Source organism: Schistocerca gregaria, chromosome 1, assembly GCF_023897955.1.
Source record: "Schistocerca gregaria isolate iqSchGreg1 chromosome 1, iqSchGreg1.2, whole genome shotgun sequence".
Lineage (NCBI taxonomy): Eukaryota > Metazoa > Arthropoda > Insecta > Orthoptera > Acrididae > Schistocerca > Schistocerca gregaria.
Genome location: NC_064920.1, coordinates 237,944,581 through 237,957,454, shown reverse-complemented (window position 1 = coordinate 237,957,454; position 12,874 = coordinate 237,944,581).

Below are 12,874 nucleotides of genomic sequence, written 5' to 3'. Positions count from 1 at the left end.
TTACTACACAGACAAATAGTAATTATTTTGGACCGAACCGGCATTTCCAAGGTTGTGGAGCAGGAAATGTTCTGGAATAAGAAATGTCTAACCACCATTTTAAAAGAAGTTATTTATTGTATTAAAACACAGATACCTATAATTTCAAAATTTCAACCTGCTGAAATCTCTCGTACTTCAAACAGTGCGTTCGTTCATCACGACAGTTCAAATGTGAACTTAAGTAAATTTTGCAATTAAATAAATATCCATAATTTTTAAGTGAACTTCACAATAAATAAACACTAATTATTTAAAACTTTCAAAAATTTCAAAAATTCTTTAGGTAAAACTGTACAATAAATTAAAGAAGCGCGACATCAAAAATTTCTCAACAAATTTAAATAATTTGAAAATAGATAAGCAATGAAATGGAAAATCGGCCTGATTCTTCAACAGTAAGCGAAAATCAGCTGCGTCGTTTCCAAACTGGAAATGGAATAAAGTCTAGATTGGGTGCTCGCCTCGTATCACTTACACATATGACCACTATTGCTTCCAGTTTTGCCCTATATCAGTTTCAGTGATACATCTTCAACATATGGTAACAGTTCCTGCAGATCAATAACTTTTAAGCACTTAGAACAAACAGGGAACTTGGATAAAATGTTTTTAAGCTTGTAACCAGAGGGTTTGCCTTCCAGAATGAGATTTTCACTCTGCGGAATGTCCGCTGATATGAAACTACCTGGCAGACTAACACTGTGTGCCCGACCGAGCTTCGATCTCGGGACCTTTGACTTTCGCGGGCAAGTGATTTACCAACTATCTAACATTCTGCGTGGTGTCTATTGTTCTAAGTCGTGTCTCCCTACCACTTTCGCGCAACGACGCTCTGAGCGTGTTTTTTTAGGGTATTGACTAGTTTGAACCTGGGACCCGTTGCTGGTAAGGAGACGCCAGACCACACATGACATGTAGAGCTCAGTGAGACTAGCGATGATATAACCAAATACTTAATGATTTCAGCGTCAGCTCCACAGCACTCCCTGTAAAAGAATCTTAATACTAACTAAATTTAGTGGAAGGGATTCAAGGCTTTCCTATTTTTAGTTAGCTAGAAAAATAACGTTGAAAAAGAAGTTAAGTTTACAATTGGAAATTTTATTCTACACACAAAACATTGTTTATAAATTGAGCTATTGATAAAATGAAATATTTTAATACAGGATGATAAAAACCAGATGCGTTGAACACAAATGTGAACGAATATTCCCTGAATGGGTTTCCAAGTTCTACAATGGATCGAAGGATGACCTACGCCATATCACATCTATTCAGATTTTAACTTACGTAGAAAATGTGAATACCATCAGCTTTAATTGACGATCGACACTAGTATTACTTAAAAAGGGGATGTAACAGATGAGACTTCTGCAGCTCTGAGTGAAGCTTTATGCGCTCTGTCGGTGTTGGTCAGGGGGCGGCGGCCGGCGCAGCTCCATCCAGCTGGTCATCTCCAAAGCAACTCCTTTCTAACTTCTCCTTACTACCATTTACCGAAGTTGGTTTAAAAAAACTATCTGGCTGTGTTTTCATCTGACCAATCAGGGTCTCAATGTTAACCTTAAGCTCCGCCTACAAATATTCTGTCTATCCAATGAGGAACGTTATACTTTTCATGGTGGGGCAATGTTTTTAACGTTTGCAACGTAACAGAGACGCAAAAAAGTCACACGCTAAAATTTGCCGCTGGTGTGGCCTTTTTAGTGTTATCATAACATCTGTACTGTTCTTCTGGAGGGCTCTAGTTTTAACATGGGCTGGAGGATGGTCCTGTCGATTAAATGGAGACGTGGGTGTCCATCCCTTATGGTAGGGACTTCTAGCTTAACACGGTTCTGCTCTCGGCTTCTGTTCTCGTTTCTCCCCTAGGAACTGCGTCTGTCTCACGGTGGGAAGGTATGACATGCATTTAGGCATTCTTGTGCTAGTCTGTGGTATTCCCTTTGCTCACTCGCTACTCGTACTACTTTGGTTAATTTAATGTCACGATTTATTCGGAGCTATATGACATACTACTGGATTTGCTTATCATGTCAGGGTTTCCATGGAAGGTGTTGGATTTGCCTAACACCTTACAACTATGATACCCGAGCACGACTTACGACACGTGATCACAGCTTCAATACTGCCAGTACCTCGTCTCCTACCTTCCAAACTTCACAGAAGCTCTTCTGCGAACCTCGCAGAACTAACGCTCCTGGAAGAAAGGATGCTGAGCAGTCAGGGCTTAGCAACAGCCTGGGGAATGTGGGGGAAGGTAGGAGACGATGTACTGGCAGATTTGAATATGTGAGGCGGGGTCGCGAGTCGTGCTTGGTTAGGTCAGTTGGTAGAGCACTTACCTACAAAAGGTAAAAGTACCGAGTTCGAGTGTTGGTGCGGCAAACAGTTTTAATCTGCCAGGAAGCTTCAGACCTGACCTTAATTAGCAGATCATGAGCAAAGAATTTGAGTTAGGAAGCAAGTTTATTACTTAAAAAGAGAAGGGTTAACTAACTAAATCAACTAGCAAATTTAAATATCGATAAACAGCACCAAACTCACCTAGCTCACTGCATTCTCTAAATTTAAGAAAAGATGTTTCCGTCACGTTAATACGTGAACACCGAAACTAGATCCATGTCTGATAACCAGGATGACGAACTTCACACTGTTTTTCTTTAACACGTTTATTTAGAGCACGATGCTATTTACTAATAATGAAACTCTCACTGTGTCCTTCATCGCTAATGCTGTATTTCCTTTCTCATACACATTAGCCAAACTTTGAAGCCGATCCAAAGCTGAGATAATTCCGCATACTATCGGCAATAACTTGTTGCACAAGCCACATCTGGATTTGATTTCTGTGTATCAGAGTTATTGTAACAAGTATACAACTCCAAAAAAAAAAAAAAAAATTGTGGTTCCATGGCTTTCTAGGTAAGTTACCTCATTGATTTGTTTTCTATCGGAAGATATAGTTTATGATGTTATTTCACCAAGAAGCTTACAGAAAATGGAAGTATTTTTCAGAATCATATCTTTAAAAATCACGAGTTCCATATATTGCATGTACACTCCAAGGAATCGGGGTACCTGAACGAATAGCTGTAATCGAAAAGCTTCGTGACTATCGATGTGAAAGGATAAGCAAACTTTATGTTCCACTTCATGCCCTTGAATAATTATAAATACATTGCAGAAACACTTGTTATTTTGGAGTAAATTACGATTACATTTAAATTAAAAAAAATGTTCAAATGGCTCTGAGCACTATGGGACTTAACAGCTGTGGTCATCAGTCCCCTAGAACTTAGAACTACTTAAACCTAACTAACCTAAGGACATCACACACATCCATGGCCGAGGCAGGATTCGAACCTGCGACCGTAGCACGGTTCCGGACTGCACGCCTAGAACCGCGAGACCACCGCGGCCGGATACATTTAAATCCTTTGTAAGTTCTGTAGTCGATACCAGTGAGAGAGGATGCGTTACGGTTTCCACATTACCAACACTTTCTGCAAATCTACTACCACCACCAAAATTTATATGTTTTTTCGAAAGTAACCACCTGTTATTACCACAATGTTAAAATAGATTCTCGAGCCCATGCTTCAAATAAAACCAAACTAGTCTTCCCCCAATCACCTTTCTATTTATCCATGTTCGGCTTCTAATCTCGGTTCGGCTTAATGTTTTAACATGCCACATAATCATCGCGTCATATAGCCCGCTTAGAGTAGCAAGGACTGATTATCACTTTTGATATTATTTCAAATCATCTGTTGCGATAGATGCTGCTTTGTACGTTATAAATACGTTGTGAAGCAGACGACTCCACTACTTCGTTAAAAAAATAAAAAAATAAGAAAAAATAAGAAAACAGGGGTTGCATAGACCGGAGTCAGCATTTCTGTATCCTTTGTCGACCCACATCTGTCCTCAAAGCGCTTATCCGTTTCAGTTGCTGGCACGATAGTAGGGAGAGGATGGGGGTAGACTCTCCGCTGTTCGCATTGTAGCCTGCGTTCGTTAAAGCGTTAAGGCTGCACTGTGAGTTATACCGTAAGTTTCCTGGCGGAGGAATGTAGCGCTAGATAAGCCAGCTCGCTGACTCAACTGACTGAGATCAGCTTGTATCTCCGTCGCTCGCCAGTACCCATTAAGTGGAACAATGTTCGAAATAGGGGTCACATTGCGGGTGCCCTGCTAAACCTAGCGGAACCCGCATTGCAGAAAGAAAACCAACTACACGAAGGGAACTAGACGAGTAATCCTACTATTACTGTTGTGGTTTGGTTACGATATCGAAAGCAAGTTATTTTATTTAAATATTTTGCAAATAACAGAACTTCGTAAAAATGCGAACCAGAAAAATATGGTACAAAACAATCATAGGAAAATATTAAGAACCAACCTTTTAAGTGTAACTGGACATCTTAATTGAGAGACGTTATTCATTTATCAGTTCCATAATAACTGTCGTACAGGGAGATTGACCACGCGATAGTTACTGGAGTGGCTTTATGAAGTCGTTCCAGTTTCCTTTAATATTTTGAATATGACTGTCCTTTAGGAACGGTTGGAGATCAGTAAATGAATTCAAAGCAGCCAACCAGTTGCAACAAAAGGACGTTTTATTCAACCCTCGACCAAGGTATCGACGGGTATAAACCCGTCTCCTTCAGAAATACGTGTAACCTGAAGACAATTTAACAGCAATAACTCTAATCACGAAACCATACATGTCAAAATTACACGTCACACAAAGGGGTGTAGTATCATAAATGTCATAAAACGTAACCAAAAGAATAAAAACTAGTACATAATAAAATTTCACATCGAAAAATATAGTGGAGTAATCTGCATTTTTCCAATGAGTAGCGCTTTTTCATTCCTCCATACACTGTATGGTGATCACTCCTTTATCGTCTTCCAGTCATCAAAGTCAACATGTTGGATTACAAATCGTTCAAATGGCTCTGAGCACTATGGGACTTAACTTCTGAGCTCATCAGTCACCTAGAACTTAGAACTACTTAAACCTAAGTAACCTAAGGACATCACACACATCCATGCCCGAGGCAGGGTTCGAACCTGCGACCGTAGCGGTCACGCTGTTCCAGACTGTAGCGCATAGAACCGCTTGGCCACACCTCCCGGCTAGAGCTAAGGCAAGGATATTCAGTGAATGACCTGTCGCCTATTGCTTGCAGACAAATTTTGGGGGGCTTCAAAACCATACAGTGCATAAAACCTTCATACGGTTTCAAGTAATCTTTGGAAATTGCTCATTCATCAAAATTCTAATATACATACTATGTGCCTACGTGTTCGTTTGCCTCGTTTTATATTTTGGGAAGACATTGATTTTATCCTCTCTCGTTAACGTGTGTGTATACTATACGATGACCCATGCACTAATCTCTTTCATCGTCACGTTCGTTATCACAGCGTGTTCACGCAATAACTTTATTACTGTTCGTACGGTAATGTACTTGTGGTCTGATAAACATTTTAATTTACTTCACTGTATCGTCCCTTAACACTTCTCACTGTACTCCCACTTCCACCTCACCCTCCGTCGTCTCTCAATGCATTTGCACTTATAGGCCGTTTATACAACAAGCATACTTCAATCTTGGCGCACACAACACCTGCGTTGTCTTGCTGGTGTTCACGTGCTCCGTTTCCTATCAGTCAGCATGCAACACATAAAATGGCCTGAAATTTTGTTTGATTGGTTTTGTTTCTAGATCTTGATTATCATTGTTTGATAAGCCTCCATCCTACGGGCCAGCATGTTTAATAGTGTATATAGTGATGTGTCTAAACATTCATGGTGGTGTCTGTTTGTTCTATATCGTGTCTCTCTACCACTTCCGCGCAACGACGCTCTGAGCGTGGTTTTTAGGGAATTGACTAGTTTGAACCTGGGACCTGTTGCTGGTAAGGAGACGCCAGACCACACATGACATGTAGAATTCAGAAGAGTTCAGTGAGACTAGCGATGATATAATCAAATACTTAATGATCTCAGCGTCAGCTCCAGTGCACTCCCTGTAAAAGAATCTTAATACTAACTAAATTTAGTGGAAGGGGTTCAAGGCTTTCCTACTTTTAGTTAGCTGGTAAAATAACGTCGAAAAAGCAGTTAAGTTTACCATTGGAAATTTTATTCTACTCACAAAACATTGTTTATAAATTGCACTATTGATAAAAGGAAATGTTTTAATAAAGGATGGTAAAAACCAACTGCGTTGAACAAAAATGTGAACGAATATTCCCTGAATGGGTTTCCAAGTTCTACAATGGATCGAAGGATGACCTGTGCCGTATCATATCTATAATCTAGGTTTAAATTAAGTTTCACAAAAGAGAAAACTATCAAAATGGTCTACAGTGAGCCTCAATTATCTTTAATTACTTTTCTAACTTGTCGTAAAATACAGTGGCTGATGTGGCTTCTCAATAACTGTATAACAGAAAAATCATGGCGTTTCAGATTTTTATTTCAAGTGGCAAATGTGAACACCATGAGCTTTAATTGACGATCGATACTAGTATTACGCAAAACGGGGGTGTAATATATGAGACTTCTGCAGTTCTGAGTGAAGCCTTATGCGCTCAAAAATGCGGCATAGCGTGCTTTCATTACCTTGTCGGTGTTTAGGCAGCGTCAGGGCAGCGGCCGGCATCAAAACTCCGCTCACCTCGATATCTCGGAAGCAACTCTGCTCCTAACTTCTCCTTACTACAATTTACCGAACTTGGTTTAAAAACACTTTCTGGCTGTGTTTTCATCTGACCAATCATGGTCTCAATGTTAACCTTATGCTCCGCTTACAAAAATTCTGTCTATCCAATGAGAAACGTTATACTTTTCGTGGTGGGGCAATGTTTTTAAAGTTTGCAACGTAACAGAGACGCGAAAAAGTCACACGCTAAAACCTGCAGCTGGTGTGGTCCTTTTAACGTTATCGTGAGATCGATACTGTTCTTCTGGAGGGCTCTATATTTTAACATAGGCTGGACGGTGGTCCTAATGTAACAGACACGCGAAAAAGTCTCACGCTAAAACTTGCGGGTGGTAGTGTTCCTTTTTGTGTTATCGTAAGATCTATACTGTTTTTCTGGAGTGCTCTAGCTTTTAACATGGGCTGGGGGGTGGTCCTTGACGTAACAGAGACGCGAAAAAGTCTCACACAAAATCGTGCGGGTGGTAGTCTTAGCGGTAGGCTGCCGACGTGGGTGTCCAGTCCGTCCCTTATCGTAGGGCCTTCTAGCTTAACACAGTTCTGCTCTCGGCTTCTGTTCTCGTTTCTCCCCTCGGAAATGCGTCGGTCTCACGGTGGGAAGGTATGACATGCATTTAGGCATTCTTGTGTTATTCCATTTGCTCACTCGTTACTCGTATTACTTTGGTTAATTTAATGTCACGATTTATTCGGAGCTATGTGACATACTACTGGATTTGCTTATTATGCCAGGGTTTTCATGGAAGGTGTTGGATTTGCCTGACACCTTACATGTGCAATGACAGCATATTTTCGTTCGTTCGACAAATGTCGCTTCATTATTCGGTATTCTTCCAATGTGAAATTTTAGTGCCAATTTATATTCTTTTTGTTATGTTTTACGATACCGTAATATTCCCATCTCTTCGTGGGGATCTAGTATCTGTATGACGCGTAGTTTGACCCATATGTTTCCGGCTTGTAGTTATTGCCGTTACACTGTCTCCAGTTTGAATAAAACCACCTGTTGTAGCAACTACTTGACTGCTGTAGATTCATTGAAATATTTTTATTGAATGTTCACGAATGCTGTGATCTCCTGTCTGCTGCATTGTAGCAGTACATTCAGGCCTGTATACGAGCCCTCATTTAGAGAAGGACGTTTTGCATCTTGCATGCCTCTTTCTGAAGCGGCTCCACATCTATTCGCCACCGTTAGGTCAATCTGAATTGTCAAACCTTCTCTAACAAAGAGTGCCCCATTACATCTCCAGAATCGATGTACATGAAAAGGAACTGGTTGGTGGGGACTGTTGAGAAACCATACGGATTGTTTCATCGTAAAGCCCTTTTATGTAGGAGGAGCGAAACAATACTTTTGATAGTAGAGTTTGGCATATCTTACTTCAATCTCGGTCCACTGTGTGCTATCGTCAGAGGTCTGGTAGTGCTATAATTGACAAGACATGAAGCCAGTGTGCTCGTGTTGATTTCAGTACGCCGGTGACAATTCTGCTTATGTCACTTAATTGGACGTTAATCTTGCTTTAAGTATATCCCAATGTAAATTAAAAGAAAAGAGGAAAGAAAACGAAAATGACCATAAACAGTCAGTCGAGAGGGAAAAATCTATCTCCTACGCAGTCTGAGTTTCACTGTCAAAGAAATGGACATTGTTAACTGAAGATATTCACTGCCTTCTATGTGTATGAAGATCAAGACGGAAATCACTATTTGAAATGATTGCTGCTGATGTCCAAAAACAGTCCTATGCAGTTTGCACATTTAACAGCAGACTGAAAACATATGTTCAGTATTCAGCCAAATACACAGCACAATGTATCAATGTAATCATTTTAACGCAAAATTTTTCTCCTTCCGAGTATCTCTCTTTGCGACCCCTGCAACTGCAGTAATTCGTCTCTGTCATTACGAATAAACAAATTGTAAGAACGCAGCAAATAGGTTAACATTAAAGTATCGAATAGCGCAGGAAGTCTATCCAAACAGCGCTATCTCTAGACCACGTGACAGTCCGAGTTTAATGTTGACTTCATGTGCACAACGCAATGCGCAGTCATGAGATATTTCTACTCTATGATTGAAGCACGATAGTCATGTCTGCGGTCGATTTTAGCAGCATATTTCGTGCTAACATACGTCAACTATTAACATTCTTCGGTCGATTCAAAATGATTCAAATGGCTCTGAGCACTATACGACTTAACTTCTCAGGTCATCAGTCGCCTAGAACTCAGAACTAATTAAACCTACCTAACCTAAGGACATCACACACATCCAAGCCCGACGCAGGTTTCGAACCTGCGACCGGAGCGGTCACGCGGTTCCAGACGGAAGCGCCTAGAACCCCACGGCCACACCAGCCGGCTTCTTCGGTCGATTCAAGTTTAGTGTCATACAATAGAGTGGAGTACTTAACAGAATTTCATTTTTGAATCATCTACAAAATCGGTCTACAGTGAGCGATGTTAATTCAGTAGACGCTAAAAGTAGTTGATTAGTTTTCGTTTTGGGCGAAGCAATAAGATGAATAGTTGGAGTAGAGAGAATATCAAACGCAGACTGACAGTGCCAATATATTCGGGAAAAGGAGTAACTTATTAACTGGGATTATCGTTTACAAGGAACTCATCTTTGAAGGTTCAGGCATGAAGACGTCGAAACTTTTGAGATAGGCTACTACAGAATAAAGTCGAAAACGAAGTAGGTAGGTCGAATAATGAATGAAGTGGTCTGAGTCGCATTCAGGAAAAAAGGTACCTGTGGCACAACTGCACAAAATGAAGCGATCGGTTTATGGCACACGTCCAGTATCGTGAAGGAATAGTCAGTTTGGTTGTGAGAGGAATTGAGTGTATGGGTGATTAAAAATAATTGAGGGAGACGAGTGCTTGAATACGTTATGCTGGTTCAAATGTATGTTGCAGTAGTTATGAACAGATGGAAAACTTACACACTATAGATCATCTTGGTCAACTGTATCAAATCAGCCTTCCAGCGGAAAAGCATAGCAACGTCTAGACCACCAATTCTCAACTGGAGGGCAGTTAAAACCTGAGGGAGAAAACGTAATTTTCTCGGGTTTAAAAGAGGTTCAGTTGTATTTTGGTGTTGAAACTAAATTATTTTTAAAACATCATTAATATTATCAGTACTTTGTAAGAACATAACACTGGTTACACACGTCACAAACAATCAAATTCTTTTTCTCATATTCGTTACATGACAGAACGAGGCGAAGGTTACAACTAGTGAAGGCCGCACGTGGTAGCCGTGAGGTCTGAGGCTCCTTCCCATGGTTCGCGCGGCTCCCTCCTTCGGAGGTTCGAGTCCTCGCTTGGGCACGGTTAAGTGTGTTGTCCTTAGCGTAAGTTAGTGTAAGTTATATTACGTAGTGTGTAAGCCTAGGGACCGATGACCTCAGCAGTTTGGTCCCCGAGGAACTTACCAAAAAAATAGTTCAAATGGCTCTAAACACTATGGGACTCAACATCTAAGGTCATGTCTCCTAGACTTAGAAGTACTTAAACTTAACTAACCTAAGGACAACACACATATCCATGTCCGAGGCAGGATTCGAACCTGTGACCGTAGCAGCAGCTCGGTTCCGGACTGAAGCGCCTAGAACCGTTCGGCCACAGCGGTTGGCTAGGAACTTACTACCACCGCAAAAAGTGAAACGGATGTAGAAACAGTATCTTCCTCACACAATCAACCCACTACACGCATAAATTGCAACGTCCGTCAATGACAGTACAATTCAGGCATATGCACCAGATATGCTTAAATATATCATGAAAATGCTTTGTCCGAGTGCTAGGTCGTTCCCGCAAACGACAATAAATTACTTCATTATTCACTTAACAACAAAAACCGTATTTATTTACAGCATAATGGCTACAATACTGCTTTCAGACCTACATTGTTTTAATATTATTATTTCTGTTATTATTATTAATGGTAGTGCTGAGGCACAAAACATTGTCAGCCGGAAGTCTTTCAATTTCTGCGAGTTCAGAAGTGAGTACTAAAGTAGGCCTAAGCACGAGGGCGTGCTGAAAAGTAATGTCTCCGAATAGTTCATGTGAAAACTCTTAAACTTTTAAAATAAAACAACAGTTTACTGTTTTATTCCGCATGTATACTTATTTATATCTCAACCAAGTCACTCCGGCGACCAACACATTTCCCCCAACGAGAGAACTGTTTGTTGATACCGTCAGTGTAGAAAGTTCGGCTTAGCTGACGGAGTCACAATCTCACCTATCCTTGCACCGCTTTATCACTATCGAAGTGGTCGTCGAACATGTCCTTTAAGGTATGGAAACAGTTGAAACTGCATGGAGGATGTTCGATGACAGTAAACTAAAGGTGTAGCAGATGTCGCAGCGCTCGTGTGTGGTATGGCGGTGTCAAGCTGAAGGAAAGCGTGCCCCATACGGGGACGAAATCTACCGATTCGAAACTTGATTACAGCAAACTATTTCTCTCTTGCCGACGTAGTTAAATTACACGCTGCCACGTTACGCGCTACAATTCAGAGCCGTCTAGCGGCAGGGGGCTCCATATATGTAGATGTGAAGAATAAATATGTGGGATGTTAATAATGTTAGTTTCATTTAAATAGCTTTAAGAGTTTCTGCGCTCAAAAATTCCGAGACATTACTTTTGAATACGCCCTCGTATAATGCACGGATTTTAACTTGGCTGATTTTCAATGTGGCTGCAGGGTATGCGTGAAATATTTATCGTTAGAGAGGGGAGTGGTGCACAAATAGCATGTTTTCTAACAAGTATCTGCTCTCACTGTGGACAGTTAGCTCTCTTTTCTCGGAAGGAATTTTAAGTACAACTCGCGACGCACTGATGACTGCTTTACCCTTCTATAAAGAAGGCTGCTAGAAATAAGCGGTACCAATTGTCTCACTGCGTCACTAGTTCCTGGTTTAATAAAAAAAACTACAAAAACTAAGTATCATTACTATTTTGTCATTTTGAAAATGAAAGAATGCAAAGAAAATTGTTCTTGATTCTAAAGTTTATTTGGGTGCTAGCATTTGATGCCAGGCAATATCTAGATGCACTCAGGTGTGATAATCTCAGAAAGGTTGAGATCCATTGATCTAGGCGATTGCTCACGAGCTGTTACCGCATGCGCTGTCGACAAGGAATGGAAGATACCGACCAGCTAAAACCAATTGTTTTCGTTCTGAATAACAAGTGTTTTTAGATATCTGTTTGTTCTCAGCAATAACCGTTCTTTTTTTCACTGTTTAGTAGCAACCCGGTAAAAAAAAACCGTGGTATCAGTTTGCCATAGGAGCAGAGCTGAATTTTTTCATTTTTAATTTTTTTTAAGCGGGTTAAGTTTATGATTTCCTTAGGTTAGTTAGGTTTAAGTAGTTCTAAGTTCTAGGGGACTGATGACCTCAGAAGTTAAGTCCCATAGTGGTCAGAGTCATTTGAACAGTTTTTTTTTTTTTACAGTAAGTGGAAAAGTGACCAGTGCTATTTTAATTACAATTCCAATCATTAGAAACATTGCATAAGAATCGGTACGTCATTGTTGAGACAATACAGTACCTGTTTACATGTGGCGTGGCCTGTTTGATGGTACATATGACTGTAAAGTCACCTGATCTACACTTTAGTTTTTATTTATTTATTTACAAGTGATGTTCCGTAGGACCAAATTGGGGAGCAAATCTCCAAGGTCATGGACGTATCAGTGCATGAAATTGCAACATAAAAGTAATAACAGATAAAAATAAAGTATTTATGAACCCAAGAAGGCCAAGCCATAAATTTAAGTAAACGCAGTCAACAGTATAATATAAAAATCAGCTTAATTTTCCAACGAACTACTCAACAGAATAGAGGGAGTTACCCATGAGGAAACTCTTCAGTTTAGATTTGAAAGCGAGTGGATTACCGCTAAGGTTTTTGAATTCTTGTGGTAGCTTATTGAAAATGGATGCAGCAGTATACTGCACACCTTTCTGCACAAGAGTTAATCAAATACGATCCAAATGCAGGTTGGGTTTCTGCCGAGTGTTAACTGAGTGAAAGCTGCTTATTCTTGGGAA